Raw genomic sequence first — 6,000 nt, forward strand, 5'->3', positions numbered from 1 at the left:
AAGTCAACTATTTCAAGTAGAATATTATTTCCTGGTTGGTATCCTGCTTGATATATTTCACCCGTGGTGATCGTTCAAATTGTAAAGGCATGGAAGAAGCCTGGACTTTCAAAGAGATGTAGGATTAAAAAGGCTTCAGGTAGATTGTCCCACAGGTTGGGTTGTGAGATTTTATTACTGTTTCCAACATTGTTCAGGGGAGAGAGACTCTGAATGTGACAGACATGTGTACCCTGTTATATGTATCAGAGATAGCTCATCAGGGTTTTTTACAGCTCCATGAAATGACCTCAAGGTTATTTATTGCCCTGGGACTGATCAACAAGCAACCTTGTGATTACTCTATGGGTTTCATAGGTAACTCGATCCAGAGAAAGGCGTATCTTGCAGGGTAGACACCAACATCCCAGACCCTGAAAAAGCATAGTCTTCTCTTTATTAATCAGATTGATATTTTTAAACAGAGAAAGAAAGACAAGTACTGTTTTCCATCTTTCCCCTTCCACAGGCATGCTACCTTTGTCTCGCTGGCTTGCATTTCTCAAATATGTATCTTTTGTTGGCGGTGTTGTTGTGTTTTGCTTTATGTTAAAATGAAGGTTTCTGGCACCCAAATCTATAAGCTAATCTGTATCTCTGCTCTGACACTGTATCTACTTTCCCATTCATTCCGGTTACAATAGAAGGATCGCTTTTCCTGTGAAAGAGCAGCCCCCCCCTCTGTGCTCTGACGCCCATCTTCTCTTTTCTTCTCAATGATTTCCCTCTTCGGTTATGCCCTTTCACCCACAACAATTTCTTTCCTTCTTATTGGAACATGCCCATCAGGTGCAAGCATCCTTTAGCATCTCCTGTGTTGGTAAAAACATTCCCTTGAATCCACATCCCCCTCCAACTGGTGCTTCATTTCTCTGCTTGTCTGCACAGCAAAACATTTTGAAAATGTTGTTTATACTGGCTGTCACTGCTTCCTTACCTTTCACTGACTCCATCCTGGCTTCCCTCCAGGAAACCATCACTCCACTGAAAAAACTTGAGTCAAGGTCATGAGTGAATTCCATGTTGGCGAATTCTATCACTCTTTCTCATCCTCAGCCTCTTATAAACATTGGACACAGTTGACCAGTCTCTCTTGAAAATACTTTCTCTTGGCTTCCACGGCACCATTCCCCCAGTCTCCTTTTCTGACTCCTCCTCTTCTATTCAATCTCTAAATGTTGGGTTGAGCCAAGCTAAGATCTAGACTTGTGCCGCCCACCTGTAGCTAGGGTGAAATAAGATTTGCCGTAAGGATAAAATGCACTCTGAATTTCAAAGACTTAGTGTGGAAACAAGAAGAATACAAAATATCTCATTAAAATTGTCTGTGAGTATATATTGAAATACTATGTTGGACATTTTTAGTTATTAAAATTCATTTCATCTGTTTCTTTTTACCTTTTAAATAAGGCTATTAGAAAATTTAAAATGACAGGGGCGCCTGGGTAGCTCAGCTGGTTGAGCATCCAACTTCGGCTCAGGTCATGATCTCATAGTTTGTGAGTTCAAGCCCCGCATTGGGCTCTGTGCTGACAGCTCAGAGCCTGGAGCCTGCTTCGGATTCTGTGTCTCCCTCTCTCTCTTCCCCTCCCCTGCTTGCACTCTGTCTCTCTCTCTCTCTCTCAAAAATAACCATTAAAAGAAATGTATAAAATAAAATTCAAAATTACATGGTGTTTCACATATATATATTTAGTTTATTATTTTGAGAGAGAGAGAGCATGTGCAAGCAGGGGAGGGGCAGAGAGACAGGGAGAGAGCGAATCCCAAGCAGTCTCCACACTGTCAGCACAGAGCCCCATGTGGGGCTCTATCTCACAAATCATGAGATGATGACCTGAGCAGAAATCAAGAGTCAGAGGCTTAACCAACTGAGCCACCTGGGCGTCCCTCACATATATTTCTATTGGACAGGGTAGTTCTAGATCTTTTCCCAATCAAATTTCTCATTTCATCTTTTTATCCCATTCTATAGCTTTACATAACATCTCTATGTGGATGCCCAAATTTAGACCTCTAACTCTGACCTCTCGTTTCAAGTCCAGACTTAACTATCCAGCTGGTCCTTGAACTTCCATTTAAACGTCTAACAGGTGTCTCACTGTTACCATGTCAAAACTAGAATTTTCTTTTTTCTTCCAGCCCCATTATGTTACTTGCTAAGTTTCCTATCCCGATCTGTCCAGTTACTCAAGCCAAAATTTGAGTCATCCTCGATCACTTTATTTTCTGTACTCACTTCACCCAATCTTCCAGCAAGCCTTGTTGGTTCCACCTTCAAATTACATTTTGAATTCCACCCATTTTTCATCTCTTCTGCCACTACCCCAGTCTAAGCCACTGTCACCTCCTACCCACACTACTCTAACAGCTTCCTAAATGCTCTCTTTGCTTTCACTCTTGTAACCATTACAGTCTCTGTCCCATATTTGAGAGTGATCTCTTTTGTACATAAACCAAACGATGTCATTCCTCTTACTTAAACCCTCCAGTGACTTCTCATTGTACATAGAATAAAATCCACACCTACAGTAGCATGCAAGGCTCAGCCTAAGTCTGATCCCTACTTATCTCCCTAACCTCATTCCATGCCACGCTTTTCCCCTCGACATAACAATTTCTGGGGTGCCTGGGTGGCTCAGTCGGTGGAGCCTCCGACTCTTGATTTTGGCTCTGGTCGTGATCTCAGGGTCATGGGATTGAACCCCACGTGGGGCTCTGCGCTGACAGCATGGAGCCTGCTTGGGATTCTCTCTCTCTCACTCTCTCTCTCCCCTCCCACACTTGTGTGCACATGCGCTCTCTCTCTCTCAAAATAAATAAACATTAAAAAAATTATAACAATTTCCAGTCTCACTGGCCTTCCTTCCCCACTCTGATCTCGTCAAGTTTGTCGTTGCCTCAGGTCCTTTGTATGGTGCTCTCCCCTCTGCCTCAAATGCTCTGCTCCCAGAGTTTTGTATGTCAACTCCTCTTCCTCCTTAAGATCTCAGCTCAGGAGCACCTGGGTGGCTCAGTCGTTTAAGCACCCAACTTCGGCTCAGGTCACGATGGCACGGTTTGTGGGTTCGAGCCCACATCGGGCTCTGGGCTGACGGCTCAGAGCCTGGAGCCTGCTTCAGATTCTGTGTCTCCCCCTCTCTCTGTCCCTCCCTCTCTCCCCCTCTCTCTCTCAAAAATAAATAAACATTAAAAAAAAAATCTCAGCTCAAATCCTGCCTCCTTAGAGAGGCCATCCCTGTGAGTGGCAGTCTGTTCGGGTCACTTCCAATCTAGTCATACTCACACACTCTCCTTCCTCTTTTCTTTCTCTTGCTAAAATGTTTTGTGTCATTTCCTTTTTAGTGTCTGTCTCCCTTTAAAAGCGTAAGCTCTTCAGGTGCAGGGACTTCGTGTGTCTTATTTGTACCTGCATTCTCATCATCTTGGATAAAGCTTGGTCTAGAGTAGGCACTGAAAATAGTTTTGAGTGATAAATGGCAAAATAAATATTAATTATATGGATTTTTTTTTCAACGTTTATTTATTTTTGGGACAGAGAGAGACAGAGCATGAACGGGGGAGGGGCAGAGTGAGAGGGAGACACAGAATCGGAAACAGGCTCCAGGCTCCGAGCCATCAGCCCAGAGCCTGACGCGGGGCTCGAACTCACGGACCACGAGATCGTGACCTGGCTGAAGTCGGACGCTTAACCGACTGCGCCACCCAGGCGCCCCATAATTATATGGATTTTTAAAAAGAAGGAACGAATGACATTTTTGGGGGGAATAACTTTATTTTGGAATGAATAATGTGGGATGTTTTAGAAACTAAGCCACAACTTAAAGAATATAATGCATTAGGCCTTAATAGATATTAACCCCTTAGTGGAATTGAGCTTGTTATGTTCAGCAAACATTGAGGACCTCTCATTTGCACGACAAACTCTCTGTGCCCTCAGAATTGGAGGAGCTGAGAGAACAGTGGGTCATTGAGCCTGAGAAGCAAAGAGGAGGGTGACATCATAGGAGAAAAGTGTGTGCACATTGGCCCAGGGAGAGGGGAGGGATAGAAGGAGTAGAGGGGTGGTCAAGGGCAAGTGTTAGCTCCTGACTTTAATTCAGCCTAGATTTTAGCTCAAGCTAAAAGGAACCAAGACAATTATTTCTTTAGCATCTGGGTCAGTATGCATAGTAGGTTTTCAATAAGTGCTTTCTGGTAGAGTGAATAAATAAGCTTATGAATCAGAAAGAAAATTCAGGAAAGGTAAAGTCTTAACATTTCTGACCTTGGACACATTGGAAGTGTCTAGGAAGCAAATGAAAAAGAATGCACATGAATTGGAAATTATGAGGTAGAGACAAGGTTGAATTGGACACTCAAAGGTACACTAGCCTGAGGATTTGGGAATAAGAATAATTTCTTCTTCTCGTTCTGCTTCACGCCCCCAGAGTTGAATCAACCTCAGAGTTCCTGTTGACCTCAGGAGAGGATTCCAAATACACAAATCAGGAAAACAGAGGGAGGAAAATCTTTGAATGCTAACCAGCAAAAACATCCAGCTTGGGGGTGTCTCATTTTTCCCCAGTCCCAATTAGATACACTCTGACATGTAAAAGAGAAGTAATGATGGGGTGAAGCAGGGAGGTACTATCTGAAGGTGACAACGTGAACCTGATAATCTATGTCCAGATTATACCTCTGCTGTGCTCCGTTTTGGGGAGCTTCTGGATTTGAATCTAAAAGTGATATCTGGAAAAGAGATAATAATTTGTGCTCACATAGCACTTTTCATCTGAAGGTCTCCAAGCACTTTACAAAGAAATAAGTATTATTATCCCAGATGGAAGGACTCAGACAGAGGGGGTGCTGCCCTTTCCAGCAAATTGGAGAGTAGAAACCCTTGGGCGTCTGACACAGCCCTAGGCTATAAATTATTGAACCCTGTCCTCCCTTCATTGGGAGCTGGGACTATCAATGCTGTGACTTTGCATAAATAATTAAATAAACAAGCAAGCAAACAAACAAACATCAGGCTCTACTCCTAAGAATTTTAGCATGTGTTCAAAACATAGGACAATGGGTGGTTTTAAAACCACTGAATTTGGGGTAAAGTCTAGCTACTTAGGATAAGAAAAGCGGTTATTCTAATACTAGCTAACATGTGCCAGGCATTGTTTTAAGTAGCCTACATATTATATTTAAGCCTCACAACAACTGTAACGAGGGAGAACCTATTATCACTTTACCCATTTTACAGCTGAGGCCACAGAGACACAGAGAAGTTAAGTAACTCGGCCAAAAAATCGGCTAAGCAAGTGGCAGCGCCGGAATTCAGATGTGGACAGTCTGAGCCCATCGCTCACACTCTCAGCCAGTTACTCGGTGCCAGATACCGTGAAGCATTTTGCATGAATTATCTCATTGAATCCTCACGAAACCCCTAAGAGGTAGATACATCATTACCCCAGTATTAGCGGGGGAGGAAACCAAGGCTTAGAAAGGTGAAGTGACCTGCTCACATTCTAGCAGGGGTGGAGCCAGGATTTTGAACCCTGGACAAAACAGCACAAAACAGGCAAGGCGTGGAGGTTTGGGTGCCGTTTCTGCCACTAACTAAGCTGCGTGACCTTGAGCAAATCAAATCATCTCCGCGGCCTCTGTCTACCTCTGAGAAAAGAAGACATCGGGCTGCATTGATGCTGAAGTCCTTCCCAGGGCTAATATCCTCAGATTCTCAGTATCTGTTTTCTGTTTAGTCCCCTGTTTGAAACTCCTTGGAGGAAAAGAAATTAACCACACAGAACCTGAGAGTCACTCTGGAAGCCAAATTTAGAAAACAGATCTCAAAAGGAGAAAAAAGAAGTTTACAAAATGTCTTTATTTAGAAAACGAGACTGTCCTGCAGTGTTTGGCTGGATTTGTAAGACTCAGCGACCACATAAAAGCCAGACACATCTCCTCCACGAGCCAGTTCTCCTG

This window comes from Puma concolor, chromosome A1 (assembly GCF_028749965.1).
Source record: "Puma concolor isolate L17-30 chromosome A1, mPumCon1.1.hap2, whole genome shotgun sequence".
Lineage (NCBI taxonomy): Eukaryota > Metazoa > Chordata > Mammalia > Carnivora > Felidae > Puma > Puma concolor.